The sequence below is a fragment of the Scyliorhinus torazame genome, chromosome 6 (assembly GCF_047496885.1).
Source record: "Scyliorhinus torazame isolate Kashiwa2021f chromosome 6, sScyTor2.1, whole genome shotgun sequence".
Lineage (NCBI taxonomy): Eukaryota > Metazoa > Chordata > Chondrichthyes > Carcharhiniformes > Scyliorhinidae > Scyliorhinus > Scyliorhinus torazame.
Window position 1 is genome coordinate 279,682,106 of NC_092712.1, and position 21,945 is coordinate 279,704,050.

Here is a 21,945-nt window from a genome sequence, read left to right on the forward strand (position 1 = left end):
GCGGTGACAGAGGCGATGGTCACCATGCAAAAAGCGATCAATGGATTGGGGAAGAAGCTTGAAGCGCAAGAAAAAACGATCTACGAATTGGAGAAAGCATCGACAGACCAGAGCGACAGGGTCATCGCCCTGGAGGCAGAGGTCAAAAGCTTGGTGGCGGCCCAAGGAAGCTTAAAGGGGAATGTTGAGGACCAAGAGAATAGGTCCCGATGCCAGAACATTCAAAGGGATCAAGGGCAGGGACCCAACGGGCTACGTCGCCCAAATGCTGGACCACCTAGTTGGGAGAAACAGCTTTCCTCAATCCTCCTGAGATCGACAGAGTGCACAGGTCGCTTAGGCCGAAACGCAAGGCGGGAGAACAACCGAGGGCGGTCATCACAAAGCTATATTGATACCAGGATCATGAGAGAATCCTGAGGTGGGCGAGACAGACCAAGGGGAGTACCTGGGAAGGACACAAAATCCGGGTATATCAGGCTCCCATCTGCGGTAACCACAAATTCCCACCAGCCATGCTCGACCCCACCTGTAAAAAAATGGAGACCGGACAGGGGACGCTAGCAGTCAGGGACTTTTACATAGGGACAGACTCGCGCCCTGGATGAACTAATGGAAGAATTGGAGCTACCGACAGGACAGGAACTCCAGCACCTTCAAATCAAACACTTTCTCCACCAGGAGACGATGAGGTACACTAGGATCCCTTGTAGCAAAGAGAGGGGGAACTGTGGGGACATCTATGGACGACTTCTGGAAAGGGCAAGGCCACCACTGGACAGAGCTCGGCAGAAATGGGAGGACAAACTCAGGACGGAAGTAGGTTGGGGAATCTGGAGCGAAGCACGAAGTAGGGCCAACTCCACCTCCTCCTGCGCAAGGTTAAGTCTCATGCAATTTAAAGTGGTGCACAGAGCCCACCGAACTAGAACCCGAATGAGCAGGTTCTTCCCAGAGGTGGAGGATAAGTGTGAACAGTGCCAGGGGGGCCCATCCAACCACACCCACATGTTCTGGGCCTGCCCCAGACTTGTCGGGTTCTGGACAGCCTTGTTCGAGGCGATGACCAAGGTTGTGGGGGTGAAGGTGGCGCCGTGCCTGAGAGTGGCAGTCTTCGGGGTTTCAGACCAGCCAGAACTACACATGGGGCAGAGGGTCAATGCCCTGGCTTTTGCATCCCTAATCGCACGCCGGAGAATCCTGCTCGGCTGGCAATCAGCAGCACCACCCACAGCTGCAGACTGACTGGCAGAATTCCTCCACCTGGAGAAGATCAATTACACCATCCCGAGAGTCGGACGAGGGCTTCCACAAAGCTTGGGGGCCATTCATCAGCCTGTTCCAAGACCTGTTCGAAGCCAATAGTGATTAGGAAGAAAGGGGGGAGGGTGGCTGAGGACAGCAGACAAGAGCACACATAATGGAGAGGAGCAGAGGGGGGAATGAAGGGAAGGAGGGAACCCAGGGAAGTCAGAGAGAGACATGGGGAAAAAAGGAAGAGGGGCGGGGGGCAGGAAGCCTTGCCTCCTCCCCCCCGAACCCACAAAGGCATCAACAGGAACCGCAAAAGAGAGGAGTGGAGCACAGTAATTCAACACCGAGGGCAAAAGGTGATGCCAGGAAGGAACCAGACTATCGGCTTGGTAGACAGAGGGAATGTACATAAAATATGTAAATAAAGAACGTCATACCGTTGTAGCCACCTGGGTTGGCCACTTCCCGACTTAAAATGGAGATCCGCAAAGACTGCAGGGAAATTTAGTCAAGCCAGGAAAAACTAGCAGGTACAAAGTTTCCTGTGTATTAGACTTTGCAGAAACCCAGATAGCACTGAAACTACCGACCATCTGCATACTAATGAGTGATCCCCGGGAACAATTGGAAACATTTAGTAAAACAAGGTAAAGCCAGACTCCTCGGCGCCAGCATGAGCCAAGAGAAAGGAAGGCCAACGGACACCTAGGGACCGCCCAGCGATCAGGGAACAGCTCCAGTATTGGAGAAATCGATCCAAGTGATCGGAACGCAGTCCAATCACTTGGAACCAGGTACGGGGTCCGCCCCAAACGGCGCGAAGCCCCTGGGGACTATAAAGTAGAGTCCCCAAGTTCAAATCGCCTTCTTGGCAGGGTCACTCAGCAGCTCAAACCAACCCTCGACAGTGAACTGCCTAGTTGCTGCACCAACCAAGTAAGTCTCCAGCCAACGCACGCTGCGAGATAGGCGCTCCTAGCTACTAGTCCGCACCAGCTTTGAAGCCTGCAGATTCAGAACCCGAACGAAAGGCTATTTGTTCCCCTGACCTGGTGGGCCAGTTCCAAAGCTAAGTATAGGCCTATAGTGTTAGAGATCATAAGACCATAAGACATGGGAGCGGAAGTAAGGCCATTCGGCCCATCGAGTCCACTCCATCATTCAGTCAAGGCTGATAGTCTAGTAAGTAGAGTTTTATGCATGTGTAGTGATTGACTGTGTATAATAAATGTGTTTTGATTTGAAACTTACTAACTGGTGTATTGAGTTATTGATCAGTACTTGAACTTGAACCTCGTGGCGGTATGACAAAGATACCTGGCGACTCTAGAGCAAAGGTTATAGAAACAGAGCAAATTAAGCAAAGATACAACGGGCAACATTTAAGAGCCAACCAAAAGTTAGCAACACAGTGTAAATTTCAGGTGCACTATATGTTAAACTGTTACACTATAAAAATTGGAAAATGACAAAAGTGTTGTACAGTACTTGAGGATGTTTAAATAACTTAAAGCTTGCATACACACGTGTCACTGTTAATTGTTAACCCCACCCACAGTATCGTGCAAGAAAGACGGAGTTCAGCAAGGTTTCAACTTTTGGCTTTTGGAAATATCTGTGTTGCAATGTAGAGCTGGTTTAATTGGCATACAACTGCACGTTTGTTAATGTAAACAAGATGTACTTTCTTACCTCAGCGCACAGCTGTGTGTGAAATATTGAGTTCAAGATCTGTACAAAAGCCCTGATGGGTTATTATGCAAAATGGCTTTCTTGTTTATATTTCACTTATTTTATGAGAGACGATGGTTACAAATTGTTTTTTAGAACAGCCTGTAGGCAGTATCAGTACTACCAGAACCGATGGCAGTGGAGTGAAGTACAGCAATGATTTTGCCATCAGCATCAAAATCTGCTCTAGAAAATTGCACAAAGCTCCCTCCCATAGACTAAATCGTCTCTTCTTTCCATTGAATTCCCCAACCACTTCCAATTAAAATCTCCCACATCTCCAGCTATGCAGAATGGAATCATTGCGTCTTCATGAATTAGAAGGTACGGATTCTTCCTCTGGGTTTCTGTAATGGAATTCTCAGCCAGAATTCTCCATCCTAACAATCCTGCCTCACACTGTCCCTAGGGGAGGGAGGTTCGAAAGCACATTAGGGGGCGAGTCACCCTGCAATGCATCTGCACACCCGAGTCAGTGGATAGAGGCTGCACTGCAACAGGCATAACGAACCTCTTAAAAAGAGACCACTGTCAAACAGAAGTAGCAAGATGCCAGGTTAAACCTCTGCATCCCTGCATAATTTTGAATGCGATGTTTAAAAATACAGATTATTTGAAGCTACCTATTTGTGACCAACTTCAGAGGAATGGTTTGAGGTGGGGAATAAGCACTTGCCAGAGCATCTTAAAAAAGCCTTCTGGATGTAACATTAAATGCGGTGTTCCAAGCAGTTACCCTATTAACTAATTATGTAGATTAAAATAATTATCAACATTATCTCCATCATCACTCACTTCAGGGAACAGATAACCAGATTGATTCTGGGGTTTAGTGGCGTCAATTATGAGGACAGTCTGACAAACCCATTGTCATAACAGACTTCTGTTGCATTCACAGCAGACTCCAAGTGACTCTAGGTGCCATTTATTTGTTTTCAAATCTGCAGCCTGTTTCTGTGAACAGGGATTGCACTCATGGGTTGAGACTCCTCCGCATTAGAGAATATTAACATTGTCCAATTTAGGCTTGCAAAATTATCCGTTACACAACAGTTTGGCTCTAAAACACAAAACCTAACAAGACCCACCTTCATGAAGCAATGAGGTTATAATCAAGGCCACTTGACAGAATAAATGTGAGTAATTAGGAATAGATGTAGCCCATTCAGACCAGTTTGTCAATTCAGTTAACGATTATGGCTGATCGACATCACAACTTCACTTGCCTCCCTTTGTCTTCCATCGCTTGATAATCTTACCGACACAAAAAGCTATCACTCAGTTTTGAAAGCTGCAATTGTGCCAGCATCGACAGCATTTTGCTACAATGAAGTACAAAGTAGCAAATTCCCACTACGTTTTGTTTGATAAAGTGCTTCCGGATTTCACTCGTGAATGGTCCCGCTCTAATTTTAGGATTGTGTCAACTCATCTTGATTCACACACCAGAGGAAATAGTTTCTCCGGGTCTGACCTATTAAATCTTCTTTAATATCTTGAGCAGCCCGATCAGTTTACACCTCAGTCACCTCAACCCACGGCAATACAAGACAAGTAAGCGTAACCTGTCCTCATAACTGAACACTCTAAGCTCCAGTATCATTCTGATGAGATGCCAATCTATCTCTCCTGAGGAGTGTCACGTGTTGGGTGCTCGGGATCCGTGGAACACATACAGGCCACCAACACTTAAAATAGTACAACACTATTTTATTAAGCTAGAAACTGTTGAACATACTTTCACTGTGGGTTAACACGATGTTAGATTAAACTAAAGACTGTCCTAACAGGGACAGCATGTGGGCAGCACGGTAGCACAAAGTGGATAGCACTGTGGCTTCACAGCGCCAGGGTCCCAGGTTCGATCCCCGCTGGGTCACTGTCTGTGCGGAGTTTGCACGTTCTCCCCGTGTCTGCGTGGGTTTCCTCCGGGTGCTCCGGTTTCCTCCCACAGTCCAAAGACGTGCAGGTTAGGTGGATTGGTCATGCTAAATTGCCCTTAGTGTCCAAAATGGTTAGGAGGGGTTATTGGGTTACGGGGATAGGATGGAAGTGAGGGCTTAATGTGGGTCGGTGCAGACTCGATGGGCCGAATGGCCTACTTCTGCACTGTATGTTCTATGTCTATGTCTAACCAGTCTATGCACTAAGCACATGGTGAAGATCTGTGCTGCAAGCTCTGTCCTTCTGAGAGGCTGCATCCCGAATGAACGGGAAAACTGATGCCCTCGGTCTTTATAGTGAGTGTGCTCTAACTGGTAATTGGCTGCGGTGCTGTGTGTGTTGATTGGTCTTGCTGTGTGTCCATCAGTGTGTGTGTCTGCACCATGATATACTGGTGTATATTATGACATCCCCCCTTTTATAAAAATAATGCATGTTTGTGGCAATAAATAGTGTTTGTGGCAATAAATAGTGTGTGGTGAAAATGTTCCTAACTACGTGTGGGGTGCAAAGGCATATTTACAGGACTATGTACATGAGAACTAAGCTATCTGCCTGGTGCAGAGAAGCAGTATGCAACAAGAGTAACGAGATCAACACTATATACAAACCAGGGAAACGATCAAACAAAACACCGAAACAATTCAGAGAGTCCATAAATTCGAAAAGTTCATAAATTTAGTCTCTGAGGTTGGCGAAGAATTCTGGTTGACCGCCTCAAGGGTGGGTCGAGAGGCGCCGGTTCAGGAGCGGGCTGGACTGCGTCAAAATCAGGGGGAGGCAGAGTAACAGGGAGATCTGCATAGTCCGTGGCAGGGTCAGCAGGAGAGCGAGACGACACTGGAGGATCACGTGACGAGCGTGGAACGAGACGAAGGGCGCGTCGATTGCGGCGTAGAATGGAGCCATCCGGTAGACGAACCAGGAACGAGCGGGGGGCCACCTGCCAAAAGACAACAGCGTTTCAGACCAGCCACCATCCGGAAGATGGACGCGGACGTTGTCATTTGGAGCCAGAGCAGGGAGATCAGCTGCACGGGATTCATGAGCCGCCTTGTGCTGTGCACGAGACAGCTGCATCCAGCGAAGGACCGGAACGTGGTCGAGGTCTGGGACATGGATGGATGGCACATTGGTCCTCAGGGTGCGATTCATGAGTAATTGGGCTGGTGACAGGCCAGTGGACAGTGGGGCGGAGCGATAGGGCAGCAAGGCAAGGTAGAAATCAGACCCAGCATCGGCAGCCTTGCATGGGAGCCGTTTGACGATATGTACTCCCTTCTCCGCTTTGCCGTTGGATTGGGGGTACAGGGGACTGGACGTCACATGGACAAAATTGTACCGCCTGGCAAAGTTTGACCATTCTTGGCTGGCGAAGCAGGGGCCATTGTCCGACATAACCGTGAGCGGAATGCCGTGTCGAGCAAAGGTTTCTTTACATGCACGAATGACTGCAGACGAGGGGAGGTCGTGCAACCGTATCACCTCCGGGTAATTCGAAAAGTAGTCCACGATCAGGACATAGTCTCTACCCAGCGCGTGGAACAGGTCGATGCCCATCTTGGTCCATGGTGACGTGACCAACTCATGGGGCTGCAGGGTCTCACGTGGTTGGGCCGGCTGGAAGCGCTGACAAGTGGGGCAGCTGAGCACTGTGTTGGCTATGTCTTCATTAATTCCGGGCCAGTACACTGCCTCTCGGGCCCGTCGGCGGCACGTTTCCACGCCAAGGTGGCCCTCGTGTAGTTGTTCCAGGACAAGCTGGCGCATTCTATGCGGAATGACAACGCGGTCCAGTTTTAGAAGAACCCCGTCTACTACCGCCAGATCATCTCTGACATTATAGAACTGAGGGCATTGGCCCTTGAGCCACCTGTCTGTTAGGTGGTGCATGACACGCTGTAGCAAGGGGTCAGCCGCCGTCTCGCGGCGAATTTGGACGAGGCGTTCATCCGAGGCAGGTAGATTGGAGGCTGCGAATGCCACATGGGCGTCAACCTGGCAGACAAATCCCGCTGGGTCACATGGAGTGTTGACCGACCTGGAGAGAGCGTCAGCAATGATGAGGTCCTTGCCTGGGGTGTATGCCAGCTGGAAGTCGTATCGCCGGAGCTTGAGAAGAATACGCTGGAGGCGAGGCGTCACGTCATTCAAGTCTTTCTGTATTATCATAGAATTTACAGTGCAGAAGGAGGCCATTCGGCCCATCGAGTCTGCCCCGGCTCTTGGAAAGAGCACCCTACCCAAGGTCCACACTTCCACCATATCCCCATAACCCAGTAACCCCACCCAACACTAAGGACAATTTTGGACACTAAGGGCAATTTAGCTTGGCCAATCCACCTAACCTGCACATCTTTGGACTGTGGGAGGAAACTGGAGCACCCGGAGGAAACCCACGCAGACACGGGGAGAACGTGCAGACTCCGCACAGACAGTGACTCAAGCTGGGAATCGAACCTGGGACCCTGGATCTGTGAAGCAATTGTGCTAACCACAATGCTACCGTGCTGCCCGTATTATATTGACCAGAGGGCGATGGTCGGTCTCGACGGTGAATTGAGGAAGTCCGTAGACATAATCGTGAAATTTAACCACACCGGTCAGAAGGCCCAGGCACTCCTTTTCTATCTGCGCGTAGCGCTGCTCCGTGGGGGTCATCGCACGTGACGCATATGCAACGGGGGCCCATGATGAGGCCTCATCACGTTGAAGGAGCACTGCCCCAATGCCGGATTGACTGGCATCGGTCGAAATTTTGGTCTCCTTTGCTGGATCAAAGAAGGCTAAGACCGGGGCCGTGGTCAGTTTTGCCTCGAGTTCCCTCCATTCGCGCTCGTGGGCAGGGAGCCATTGGAAGTCTGTCGTCTTCCTGACCAGGTTCCTGAGAACAGTGGTATGAGAGGTGAGGTTAGGGATGAATTTCCCTAAAAAATTGACCATGCCCAGAAATCGGAGGACCGCCTTCTTGTCCTCTGATGTTTTCATAGCTGTGATGGCAGCTACCTTGTCCGCATCCGGTTGCACACCCAATTGGAAGATGTGGTCCCCGAGGAACTTAATTTCTGTCTGACCAAAAGAGCATTTGGCCCTGTTGAGGCGGAGGCCATGCTCATGTATACGTCTGAATACGCGCTGGAGGCAACTAACATGCTCCTGCGGGCTGGTGGACCAGATGATTATGTCATCGACATAGACGCGAACACCTTCAATACCTTCCATCATTTGTTCCATAATCCTATGGAACACTTCTGATGCAGAGATGATCCCAAACGGCATCCTGTTCTAACAATATCTTCCAAAGGGGGTGTTAAACGTGCAGAGTTTCCTGCTGGATTTATCGAGCTGGATTTGCCAGAATCCTTTTGAGGCGTCGAGTTTGGTAAAGAGCTTGGCGCGAGCCATCTCACATGTGAGCTCTTCGCACTTGGGAATTGGATAGTGCTCTCTCATAATATTGCGATTGAGATCCTTGGGATCAATGCAAATTCTCAATTCACCGGAAGGCTTTTTTACACATACCATGGAACTGACCCAGTCGGTTGGTTCCGTGACTGTGGAAATCACTCCTTGGTTCTGGAGGTCCTGCAGCTGCTGCTTGAGGCGGTCCTTAAGGGGTGCTGGGACCCTGCGAGGTGCGTGCACCACAGGCGTGGCATTCGGTTTTAATAAAATCTTGTAGGTGTACGGGAGCGTGCCCATGCCCTCGAAGACGTCGTGGTACTGGTTGATAATGGCATTGAGCTGCGCCCTCTAGTCAGTGTCCTGAAAGGCAGACACGTCAGCAGGAAAGAGAGAGTGAACTCTCTGAACTAGGTTCAACAGCTTGCATGCCTGCGCGCCAAGCAGGGAGGCTTTCGAGGAGCCCACGATTTCAAAGGGAAAGATGGCTTTGCGTGACCTGTGCGTCACTTCAAGTTGGCATGAGCCGCTGGCAGCAATGGCATTGCAATTATAATCTAATAGCTGGCAGGCTGATGGCAGGATGGCTGGTTTGACACAAAGGCTGTGGAGGTCAGACCGCGCAATGAGATTGGCGGAGGCACCGGTGTCCAGGCGGAATCGTATTTGGGAACCACTCATCGTCCGGATCGATGCTGTATTCCGGTAGAGGCTCGATTCTTTGCTTCGAGGACACCATGTTTTTTGTAATGATACCAACTCGAAAGGGCGCCTTCGGGTCCTCGGTGTCAATATCGGGTAGCAGGTCCGAATTGGGCTTGGTGACCGTGGGTTGAATGGCCCGGACATTCCTGCGAGGCTGGCTGGAGCGACGAGAGTTGGCAGGCTGAGCTGATCTGCATAAAGCAGCATAGTGGCCAAGTTTGCCACATCTCAGGCATCGTCGGGATTTGGAATGACATTGCCGCTTTAAGTGGGCGGAGCCACAGTTGTCGCACGTTGTAGCGTCAGTACGCTCGCTGCGCCACCGCGCATGCGTGGCGCGGCCATACGTGGTGTGCGCCTGTGTAGTACGTTCGTCGACATCGCCGTCCCCTCGTTCGGTGCACACAAGCGCGGGAGTCCGCGAAAAGCGCGCGAAATGGCCGCCCTCATCCAGGCTGAGGCCCTGGAGTTGCTCGATTGCTTGGACCCGTTCCGCCTCGTGGGGACCTTGCCGCAGCGTTTCAGCCGCTTGGATGTGGGAATACCGACTAGTGGCGTGTTCATGTAGCACGCAGGTCTCGATGGCAATCGCTAGGGTGAGCTGCTTTACCTTGAGGGCTGGCGTAGGGGGTCCGTCTGAACACCAAAAACGATCTGGTCGCGTATCATGGAGTTGGAGGTGGACCTGTAATTACAGGACTGCGCAAGGATGCGGAGGTGGGTGAGAAAGGACTGGAAAGGTTCATCCTTACCCTGCAAACGCTGTTGGAATACATAGCGCTTGAAACTTTCATTCATCTCTCTGCTGCAGTGAGTGTCAACTTAAGGAGGACCGTCTTGAATTTTGATTTATCTTCACCATCAGCAAAGGTGAGAGAATTGAAAATGTGGATGGCATGATCCCCGGCCGTGGATAGGAAGAGAGCGATCTTCCTGGTGTCCGAGGCATCCTCCTGGTCTGTGGATTTCAAGGTAGAGCTGGAAGCTTTGTTTGAATAGCTTCCTGTTGGCCCCTAGGTTACCGGTGATGCGGAGCGGCGGCGGCGGGCGGACGCTGTCCATTTTGCAGGATGGCTGTATGCTGGTGGAAGGCAGATCACTTGCAGGTAGGTCTAAGAAGTTCTAACATCCCTCAACTACTGGTACCATGATGTGTTGGGTGCTCTGGATCCGTGGAACACATACAGGCCACCAACACTTAAAATAGTGCAACACTATTTTATTAAGTTAGAAACTGTTGAACATACTTTCACTGTGGGTTAACACGATGTTAGATTAAACTAAAGGCCTATGCCTGTCCTAACCAGTCTATGCACTCAGCACATGGTGAAGGTCTGTGCTGTAAGCTCTGTCCTTCTGAGCGGGAAAACTGATGCCCTCTGTCTTGATAGTGAGTGTGCTCTAACTGGTGATTGGCTGTGGTGCTGTGTGTTGATTGGTCTTGCTGTGTGTCTGCACCATGATATACTGGTGTATATTATGACAGAGTGGTGCAAGATAAAGGCAAACACAAAAACCATTCGGCCACTCTTTTGAGGTCAACCAAATTAGGGGGAAACCAAAAAGGCCACTCCTGTTAGGGGCACTGCCCAAATGTAACAAAGACCAACGGAAACTTAAAACATCAAATAAGAGTGCAATTAAAGGGGTCAATAAAACACCCTAACCCCTGCGGTGCCCACCGGGCACGGAAGGCCTCGATGCTGCCCACGGACAACGCATGCCCCTTTTCAAAGGACACCTGGCCATGAATGTCGCTGCAGAAAAGAGGCAGACAGTCTAGTCAGACGACCCCCTCGGTTGCCCGCTGCCTGGACCTATAAATGGCACGCTTCGCCAGGTCCAGGAGCAGGTTCACAAGGAGGCCCTCCACCTTCCCTGCCCCTCTCCACACCGGGTGCCCGTAGATCAGGAGCGTGGGGCTGAAGTATAAACAAAACTTCAACAACAGATTTGACAGGAAGCTAAAAAGGGAGTGCAGCCAATAACACGTAACATAGACGTGGCCCGTGGATTCCACAAGGCCACAAAAATGGCAGCCTTCTTGGGAGTCCATGAACCAGTACAATCGGCATTTCTGCAAGGTGGCTAGGATTCTGGGACATCAGCCCCCGACAGAGGTTTTGGAGCTTGGGGCGAATGTGGAATTTCATCCGGGCACGAGTTCGCCCAAGAAGGGTTTCTACCCCACACCTGCACGTCCCCCGGGCTGCAAGCACAACCATTTTGAGGTCTCGGATGACACTGGCCGCCAGCCAGGAGTCCACACCGCACGCTGTGCTAACACAAGAGGTGTCAGCCAGCACACTCCTCCGCCACCCAGAACGTCCCCAATCCTGCCCACCCCGGCAGCCACACTCGCTCCTCCACCAGCCACTCAAAATGGTATTGGTGGAGGTGCGGATTCCTGGTGGATCGCTGCAGGGTCTGAAGACGGAACGTCGCCACCTGGGTGCAAAGGGACACCGGCCCGGCCTGGATGCCCTCTCTAAGCAGGAGACTCAGAACCTCAGTAGCGACCTTGTCGAAGAAGAACTCTACAAGCATCCTCTGGATCTTTGTGACAAAGTCAGAGGGAGGGGTCAAAGTGACCAGCTGGTACCACAACATGGAGGCTGTCAGCTGGTTTATGATGAGAACTCAAGCCCTGTAGGACAACACTCTGAGCAGTCCTGTCCAGCGTCTCAAGTGAGCGGTGACTTGGGCCTCCAGCTCCTGCCAGTTAGCCGGCCAGGATTCCTCAGCCGGGCAAAGTATGGACTCCCAAGTAGAGGAGGCTGGTCCTGCTCCAGGTGAAAGGCCAGAGCTCCTCCGAGAGGGGGTCCATTTGCCACAGACTGACCAGGAGTCTGGACACTTGGCCAGTTGATCCTGCGGCGGAGTACACAGCCTGGCACTCTGGCATCCTCCAAGGTCTGCAGGGCCGGTAAACATGAGCAGCACATTATCAGCGTAGGCCGAGAAAACCACTCCAATGCGCGGCCCGCGCAGAACCAGTCCAGACAACCACCTCCGCAGGGGGTGCAGGAAAGGCTCCACGCAAATAGAAGAGATGGCCAGACAAGGGGCAGCCCTGACGCACTCCTCCCCAAAAGCGAAGGGGCACCGTCGTCAGGGACCCGTCAACCTTAATGAGACGCTCATTAGGTAGGTACACCATTTCCAGTTTGGTTGGGAGGGTGAAAGCTGATCTGGCAAGGTGGGATGGTCTCACTCTGTCACTGGCGGGTTGGATACAGGCGGTTAAAATGAACGTGTTGCCGCAATTCCTGTTTATTTTTCAATGCCTGCCGATTTTGCTGCCAAAGGCATTTTTCAGAGAGATTGAGGGAATGATTACTTCGTTCATATGGGGTGGGAAGGTGGCCAGTGGCCAGAGTTAGAAAGGTGCTGCTACAGAGGGGAAGGCAGGCAGGGGGTTTGGGTCTTCCGAACCTGATGTATTATTACTGGGCAGCGAATGTGGAGAAGGTGCGGAGCTGGGTCAGAACGGAGGAGAGTTTGCGCAGGGGGTCGGGATTGAAAGCGCTAGCAACAGCGCCGCTCCCGGGGAAATACTCAGCGAGTCCGGTAGTAATATCTTCGTTGAGAATTTGGAGGCAGTTTCGCCAGTACTTTGGGTTGGGGCAGGGTTAAGGGAAATGCCGATTCGGGGGAACCACAGATTTGAGCCAGGAAAGTGGGATGGAAATTTTTGGAAATGGGAGGGGAAAGGGCTTAAGACACTGAAAGATTTGTTTCTTGGGGATCATTTTGCAAGATTGAAGGAGCTGGAAGCGAAGTAAGTGCTGGAGCAGGGGGAAATGTTTAGATACATGCAGGTTCAAGATTTTGCCAGAAATGAGATACAGAACTTCCCGGTGGAGCCGGCCTCACATTGCTGGAGGAGGTGCTGACGATAGGGGGACTGGAGAAGGGGGTAGTGTCGGCGATTTACAGAGCTATTTTGGAAGAGGAGAAGGCACCACTGGAAGGGATCAAAGCAAAGTGGGAGGAAGAGTTGGGAGAGAGTATGAAGGAGGGGTTCTGGTGTGAGGTACTCCGGAGAGTGAACGCCTCCACCTCGTGCGCGATGTTGGGGCTGATACAGCTGAACGTGGTATATAGAGCACACCTCACAAGGACGAGGATGAGCCGATTCTTTGAAGGGGTAGAAGATGTGCGTGAACGTTGCGGGGGGGCGGGCAAAAACCACGTTCATATATTTTAGTTCTGTCCAAAGCTGGAGGATTACTGGAAGGTGGTTTTTAGGATAATCTCTAAAGTGGTGCACGTGAAACTGGACCCAGGCCCTCGGGAGGCCATATTCGGGGTGTCCAACCAGCCGGGCTTGGAAACGGGTGCGGAGGCAGATGTTGTAGCCTTCGCCTCGTTGATCGCCCGAAGGCGGATCCTGATGGGATGGAGAGCAACCTCTCCACCCTGTGCCGTGGCAAGGCGGGGGTTCATGTTGGAACTCTTGACTTTTGAGAAGGTTAAATTTGAACTGAGGTGAAGGATGGAGGGGTTCTACACTCATGGGCATGATTTATTATGCACGTTCAAGAACTGGATAACATCGAACATGAGTTGGGGGGGGGGGGGTGTTAATGGTGACTGTGGGTGATTCCTAATTCCTCTTTGTCATTTGTTTATGTGAACATGCGGGCTAATGTTTGGGGTTTGGTGGGAGGATGGGATCGTTGTTATTAATATGGGGATTGACATTACATTCGTTACTGGTTATTGTTTATTGTTGGGTGTAAATTTGGGAGAAAATGTTTAAAAGGAGGAGAATAAAAATATTCTTTTTAAAAAACAGACCAGCCCTCTGGGAATGGTGGACCAGGTCCCGGACCAGAAGGATGGTGTCGTGGATTGTGCGGAGAGGGATATTAAGCCACCCAGCATCCGGGTAGAAAAGGACACTGTAAAAGCTTCGGATTTGGGCCCTGACCTCCTCCAGATCCGAGATATGTGACTCATCGTTGGCCAGCAGCGTATGAAACTGCTGTCGGACCACGCACCTTTTTGCAGGTCCCGCAGCACGCCCTTCTTCTCTCTCTACACCAGCCACAGGGTGACTGAGCGCGAGCCCCGCCCACACCAGACGGTGGTCCAAGCACGGCACCTGCTGCACAGAGGCCGTTGGAACGCGGGGCACTACTCTCTGGAAACGTAGAGGCGGTCGATTCTAACGTTCCAACCCCAGGCCTCACAAAGGTGAAGACACTGGAATCAGGATGGAGAGTCCGCCAGACGTCCACCAAGGCAAAGAACCCAACCAGGTTACTTAACTTCACCACCGCACGAGAGCTGGGTACCGGAAGGGGGTCTTTTGACCCGAGGGTGCAATAGAAATCCCCCCTCCCAGGACGATGCACTCGCCCGCGGCGATGGTGCCAAGATGAGTATACACTTGCTCGAAGAAAGTCGTCTGCTGCTGGCCAACCTGGGTAGCATAGACATTCACTAAGTGAAGTACCTGGCCCCACTCGCGGACCGTCAGGTGAAGCAACCGACCTGGCACTGGCCCCTTGACCCCCAAGATCTCCAGCTGAAAATGTGGGGCTAACAAGATAGCCACCCCACCTCAACGTGAGGTTAGGTGACTCATGTAGACCCCCCCACACCCCAACCTTTGCCACTCCAGGAGTCATGCGACTTCATCTCCCGGGGCGATGTGGGCTTCTTGCAGGAAGCATGTCGCATACTTCCTGTCCCGGAGGAGTGGTTCCTCGCGGGCTCCTGACGGGGAACTGGCCTCGCAGTGGCTCAGAGCTGTGCTCCTCTTGTGACGCCGGGCCACCAGACAGATCCGGGAATAATTCCAGGAAAAGCTCTGGCATGAAGATGGAAGCGCCCGGCTTTGCGCTGTGGCAGAGAGGCGGGCCCTCCATGCCACCACACCCAGTGACCCTGAGGTCAGAGAGTCATCGCAGCCCTCCGGCATCGCAAAATTGCACCGGTGGAACAAGCCCTTGGGGGTCCCACTCGCACCTGGCCGCGAGGCATCCTGCTCAGAGGGCAGCGACAGCTCAGGGGTTGAGGTGTGTTTAACCTTTACAGCTTTCTTGCGGGGGGGCGGGTGTGATGTCAAGGGGCAGAAGTCGGGTCGCCATCCTCTCCGCACCCAGGGGAGGAGCATGATGTTTTTCTCCCCTCCCTCTAAGGCCCACTACCCTGCATTATTGCCATAACCCGACCTAACCTGCACATCTTTGTGCTGTGGTAAGAAACCGGAGCACCTGGAGGAAACCCATGCAGACACACGGAGAAGGTGCAAACTCCAAGGCAAGGCTGGAATCAAACCCGGGTCCTTGGCGCTGTGAGGCAGCAGTGCTAACCTCTGTGCCACCGTGCCATCATGAAACCCACCTGCGGTTCTGTTCTATACTCTGTCCAAAAGACAATAAGGCTATGTTCAAAATCCGTAGGCTCTGCCCTTCAAATTCTGTTTTCATCGCCTCCCCTACTTTTTCTAGGAAAGCAAAAATTCTTCTGTGCAATTTAGGTCGTGTGATAAATACCATTTGAACAGAAAATATTCCAAGCTTAGTCAGGTCTCAATGAGCACTGAGCAAGGAAACACTGACTTATTGTGGGATGAAATTGCTTTCTCTGTTGTTCTCTGTTCTGAACAGCGATGGCTTTAATCACATGAGACAACGAATCCAATTAGCTCGATGGAAAGTGTTTCTTGGGTACCCACATTTTTAACATTTCTTTTCCCATAAATATATAAACATACTTTCCTCTTTGCGTGTATTTTGTTCTCACCGTAATTAAGAAATCGTTCTTGAGCAAGTGAACACATGGGAAATGCCAAGTTCTCCCATGTCCAGGTATGGCACAAATAAATCAAACAATCTATTCACTTCATTGTATCAATGAAACAATTACAGAGCGGTAATTTAGTGCTTTTCTTTTGTCAGTTTTATACCCACTGCAAACATTCTGCGTTGCAGCTCAAGAGCAGACTTAGCCCTTGCTCTTTCAGTGTGGCACCTGGCCTGGAGCACCTGCTGGTCAGACCCCAGGGAGGGGCCTCGGGTGAAGAGAAAATCTGATCCACTAAATTACCCCAACAGACTGCAGAGGAGCAGTGCCTTCAACTTCCTGTTCTACTACCTGCACATAGCTTTCAAAGCGCAATGCTTTCTGCAGTCCACCATTCATTCCGGTTCATTTATGTTTACTTTCCTTTTTCACTTGTCAGTATTCCCACGCCCACATTCAGAGGAATTTATAATAACGATAACTTGATACTGCACTGAAGCGTCAGGACACTGAGAGAATTCCCTGGCTCTTTATATATGTATATGGAATGTTAAATGTCAGTCGTACAAGGCAGACTGGATTTCCATTGAGCTTTTCACCTGAAAGACCTTAACGAGCATCTCCCTTTTGTACTGCACCAAAATGTCAAGTCTCTCCCGTGGGCTTGAAGCCACAACCTTTAAAGTCAGCCACTAACAAAGATCTTTTAAGTTTTTGCAGATACAGGAAGAAAACATGTTGGAATTTTGCTGCGGGCCCATTAGTACAGAAAAGACGTTAACGTTTGAAGTGTAGACCCTTCATCCGAATAATTTGTCCAATCTGCAGGGCCCTTCACCAGATGGACTTGCTTTGCGTTGCCTGCATTCGTTTTGGACAAATCATATGATGCACACTCTATGTTGTTTGCTTAGCTTTTCAATGTTACATTGTCAGGAAGGTCAAGTAGGAGAAGAATTATATTGCATCTCGCTGGTGTGAAACATGCAGAGTATCCTTAACCACATGTGTTTTATAAATAGTGCCTTCACATCAAAAAAAATGCCAAGGCATTTTGCAAAGATGTAATCAGAAGAAAATGTGCATCAAGGCAACAAGGGAGTTATTAGAAGAGGCCAAAAACTTGTTTGGAGAGGTTGGTTTTTAAAAAAATATATATATTTTATTCAAGTTTTTTGGCCAAACATAACAATACGTAGTGTTTCTTTTACACAACAATAAAGCAATATAAATAACCGTGGCCAGTTTTAAACAAATAAATAAGTAATATATAAACAAAAACAAAAAACAAAACGAAATGGCAACTGCCTTGTCCAAAATAAATACTCTCCAAAAATACAATCCAACAATCCAATATACAATTACATATACCAAATACCTATACATATACAATAACATCCCTGAGAGTCCGTCCGATTCCTCCCCCCCCCCCCCCCCCCCCGGGTTGCTGCTGTTATCTACTTCTTTTCCATTCCCTCTATCTTTCTGTGAGGTAGTCGACGAACGGTTGCCACCGCCTGGTGAACCCCTGAGCCGAACCCCTTAACACGAACTTAATCCGTTCTAACTTTATGAACCCTGCCATATCGTTTATCCAGGTCTCCACACCCGGGGGTTTGGCTTCCTTCCACATTAACAATATCCTGCGCCGGGCTACAAGGGACGCAAAGGCCAACACGTCAGCCTCTCTCGCCTCCTGCACTCCCGGCTCTTCTGCAACCCCAAATATAGCCAACCCCCAGCTTGGTTCGACCCGGACCCCCACCACCTTCGAAAGCACCTTTGCCACCCCCACCCAGAACCCCTGTAGTGCCGGGCATGACCAGAACATGTGGGTGTGATTCGCTGGGCCTCTCGTGCATCTCGCACACCTATCCTCTACCCCAAAAAATTTACTAAGCCGTGCTCCAGTCATATGCGCCCTGTGTAGCACCTTAAATTGTATCAGGCTTAGCCTGGCACACGAGGACGATGAGTTTACCCTATGTAGGGCATCAGCCCACAGCCCCTCCTCAGTCTCCTCCCCCAGTTCTTCTTCCCATTTCCCTTTCAGCTCATCTACCATGATCTCACCCTCGTCCCACATCTCCCTGTATATGTCCGCCACCTTACCGTCCCCCACCCATGTCTCTGAGATCACTCTATCCTGCACTTCCTGCGTCGGGAGCTGCGGGAATTCCCTCACCTGTTGCCTCGCAAAAGCCCTCAATTGCATATACCGAAATGCATTCCCTTGGGGCAACCCATATTTCTCCGTCAGCGCTCCCAGACTCGCAAACGTCCCATCTACAAATAGATCTCTTAATTGTACTACCCCAGCTCTTTGCCATGCTCCAAATCCCCCATCCATTCTCCCCGGAACGAACCTATGATTATTTCTTATCGGGGACCGCACCGAAGCTCCCGTCCCTCCCCTATGCCGTCTCCACTGCCCCCAAATTTTCAATGTAGCCACCACCACTGGGCTTGTGGTGTATTTCTTTGGTGAGAACGGCAACGGCGCCGTCACCATTGCTTGCAGGCTAGTCCCCCTGCAGGACGCCCTCTCCAATCTCTTCCACGCCGCTCCCTCCCCTTCTCCCATCCACTTACACACCATTGAAACATTGGCGGCCCAGTAGTACTCACTTAGGCTCGGTAGTGCCAGCCCCCCCCTGTCCCTACTACGCTGTGGAGAGGTTGGTTTTAAGGAACATATTAAAGGCAGCAATATTGGGCATATGTAACTGAAGACATATTCACCAATGACAGGGCTAAGGGAACAGGGGTATCCAAGTCGGGGAATGGAGATTTCAAGGAGGGGCAATGTATTGTAAGGTTGGAGGTGTTTGAAGGAATCGAGGACCAAGACAATGATAGCTGATCGGTAGTATAATAAGTATTAAATAAATTTAGTGTATCCAATAATTTTTTTCCAATTAAGGGGCAATTTAGCATGGCCAATCCACCTACCCTACACATCTTTTGGGTTGTGGGGGTGAGACCCACGCAGACATGGGGAGAATGTGCAAACTTGACACGGACAGTGACCCAGGGCCGGGATCGAACCTGGGACCTCTGCACCGTGAGGCAGCAGTGCGAACTATTGCGCCAACATGCCACCCGAAAAAGACATTTTGTTGAAGCTTTTCCTCTTGCACTCAACAGAACAATCACAAGAAATTCAGCATGTCTGCATCAACTCTCACAAACTTCTACAGATGGGCCATAAAGAGCATCCTATCCGGCTGCATCACAGCTTGGTATGGCAACTGCTCAGCCCAAGATCACTTGAAACTGCAGAGTGTGGTGAACTCAGCCCAACGCATCAGACAACCTTACCACCCTCTCATTGATTCTGTCTACACCTCCCGCTGCCTCAGGAAGGCAAACAGGATTATCAGAGTCCCCTCGCACCCAGGCTTTGCCTTCTCCCAGAACTTCCATCAGGCAGAAGGTACAGAAGTCTGAACACCCACACATCCAGACATAGGAACAGCTTCTTCCCCACAGCTACTAGACTCCTCAACGACTCCCCCTCGGACTGATCTGTTCCCTGTAAGAACACTATTCACGATGCCCAATGCTGCTCTTGCTCATGTACTGCTTGTTTGGCCCTTGTTCCGCACTGTAACCAATCACTATTTGTTGATGTACCATCTGTCAATGTACTCTGTCGATTATTCTTTTGTCTGCGATGTACGTACTGTGTACGTTGCCTTGGCCCCAGAAAAATACTTTTCACTGTACTTCGGTACATGTGACAATAATTATCAATCAATCAAATATCAAAATGCAAACAGAAACAACAACTTTACACTGTATGAGAAGAGAGTGTTGATTTGATGGTAAGTGGACTCTGATTGACTGAGGGATTGTCATGGAGAATACACCAGTTAATGGTGACTGACAGTTAACTGCCTAGCATTGTTTGAAAATTTAAATCAGGCAGCTTCATTATTCAGAGTCAATGGGGTTGAAAATGCTGTTCAGGATTGAACAGGATGTTGAACAATCTGGTTCAGCCTGAGGCAGGTGTGGGAAGAGGATAGCATTGGCAGCTAAGCCTTCAGTGGGCCTTGAAAGAGAAATATTTTGTTATTACTATTTCAGTGTCTGGATAGGTCACAGGGTTATCTATTTACACATTCCTAATCTGTTAAATATCCAGCTATTGCTAGTCCAGTATATAGAAATTTACAATATTAAGCTACACCCACGATATCCTGAAAAGCTGTTCAAGCCCTCTCAAGTAGTCAACATTATTAATATGTGTGAACAGGAATTATTGGATTTCACGTGTGTTAAATCAATAATTTATATTATTAGTGTTATTAAGTATCAGTTTTCTTCCCAAATAAAATGATCTCCTCAGTTTTGATCGAGACTAAATAAATATTTGACCATTCTTTCAGCTTAATTCATGTGCCACTTTCTGACCTCTTCTAAAGGCACAGCATCCCATCCTCTTATCCTGTACAATCCAACAGGATCAGGAGAAGACTATTTCCATCACTATCACTCCAGGCTTCAGTCCAATGACAGACAAACCCACTCCAAGTTGCAGTCAAAACAAAAGCAACATGCATTTAGACAGTACCTTGAATGATTTTTCTATGAAGATCAAACGAGCTGAGCTTTAGGGAGGTTTATGTATTAATATTAACTGAGCAAAACCATTGAATCCCTACAGTTCAGGAGGTCATTTGGCCCATTGAGTCTGCACCGACGCACTGAAAGAGCTGAGGTCCGCTCCCCACCTTATCCCATAACCCACCTAACCTGCATATCTTTGGACTGTGGGAAGAACCCAGAGAAATCCCATGCAGAGACGGGGAGAACGTATAAACTTGGGTGACAGAGAGTCACCCACGGCCGGAATTGAACCCAGGTCCCTGGCGCTGTGAGCAGGAGTGCGACCCACTGGTTACCAAGCTTACCAGTTCCTATAGTAAACAAATGGTGACTATGCAGTAAATTAACATTTGCTTCAAACATGTTCAATAATTAGTTTCATGCCATTTACTGGAGCATCTTTTTTTTACACACCTATATTTCTCACTGACGTGTACTTTGCATCACTTTTACCAGAACGACACCCAGGATGATGGACTTCAACTACTTGGACAGATGAAAGAAATGGAGTGTGTCCCTTAGGAGTAGAGACATTTAAAGGAAGATTGAATAGAGGTACTCACATTTTTCAGATGTTTTGATCAGTGTAAATAAGGTAAAACTAAATAAGGTAAAACTGTTTCCACTCGCATGACTGTCAGTAACCAAAGACGATTCACAGATAAAGTGCGTGGCAGAAGAGCCATAGACGACACAAGAAAGCTAGTTTGTCTTTACTCACCGAGTTATGAAGGTCTGACATGTTTCAGGTTGAAGCAGTTCCAATAGTAATTTTCAACGTAAATTGGATATATATTTGGACAGGAAAAGTTGCAGGACTGGGATAAGTCGAAGGGACTAATTGGAAAGCTCCTCCAAAGAGATGCCACACGGACACAGAGCCAAATGGCACCCTTTTGAAATACATGTTTCTTTGTTTCATGTGTTGAGCACCTCAAGGCTCACAGGAACATGATCAGGCAAAATTATAAAGAGCCACAGAACTAAATAGAAGGACACGTGACCAATGGCATGGTCAAAGCGGTAGGGTCTGATCTCCGGGTAAGCGTTCTCCAAGGCGGCCTTCAGGACGCGCGACAACGCAGAATCGCCGAGCAGAAGCTTATAGCCAAGTTCCGCACACATGAGTGCGGCCTCAACCGGGACCTGGGATTCATGTCGCATTACATTCATCCCCCACCATCTGGCCTGCAAAATCCTACCAACTGTCCTGGCTTGACACAATTCACCCCTCTTTAACCTGGGGTTACCCCATCTCTGGATCTGTAAAGATTTAATCACCTGCTAATGCTCGCATTCCAAGCATTGTCTGGCATCTTTGAATCTGTCTATATATATGTTTCTGGAACATACCTCTTCATTCACCTGAGGAAGGAGCAGCGCTCCGAAAGCTAGTGACATCGAAACAAATCTGTTGGACTTTAACCTGGTGTTGTAAGACTTCTTACTGAGCAAAGACAATGGGCGCGATTCTCCCAAAACATTTCTAAGTTCATTTGTGGCGGGGTTTTCAGGGAATTTCTGTTCCCCACTGCT

The 21,945-nt window shown here is 49.6% G+C and overlaps 1 protein-coding gene and 1 long non-coding RNA gene across 4 annotated transcripts in view; one reads left to right on the forward strand and one right to left on the reverse strand.

The window, feature by feature from the left end:
* elmo1 (engulfment and cell motility 1 (ced-12 homolog, C. elegans)) overlaps positions 1-21,945 on the reverse strand; it is a 370,865-nt gene that overhangs the window by 295,244 nt on the left and 53,676 nt on the right. The window lies entirely within an intron of this gene.
* The window catches only part of LOC140425456 (uncharacterized), a 37,973-nt gene that overhangs the window by 1,426 nt on the left and 14,602 nt on the right, over positions 1-21,945 (forward strand). Inside the window, exons 2-3 of the long non-coding RNA XR_011947869.1 lie at positions 16,818-16,930; positions 20,866-20,964. This is a non-coding gene — a long non-coding RNA (uncharacterized lncRNA). The remainder of the gene's footprint in view (positions 1-16,817; positions 16,931-20,865; positions 20,965-21,945) is intronic.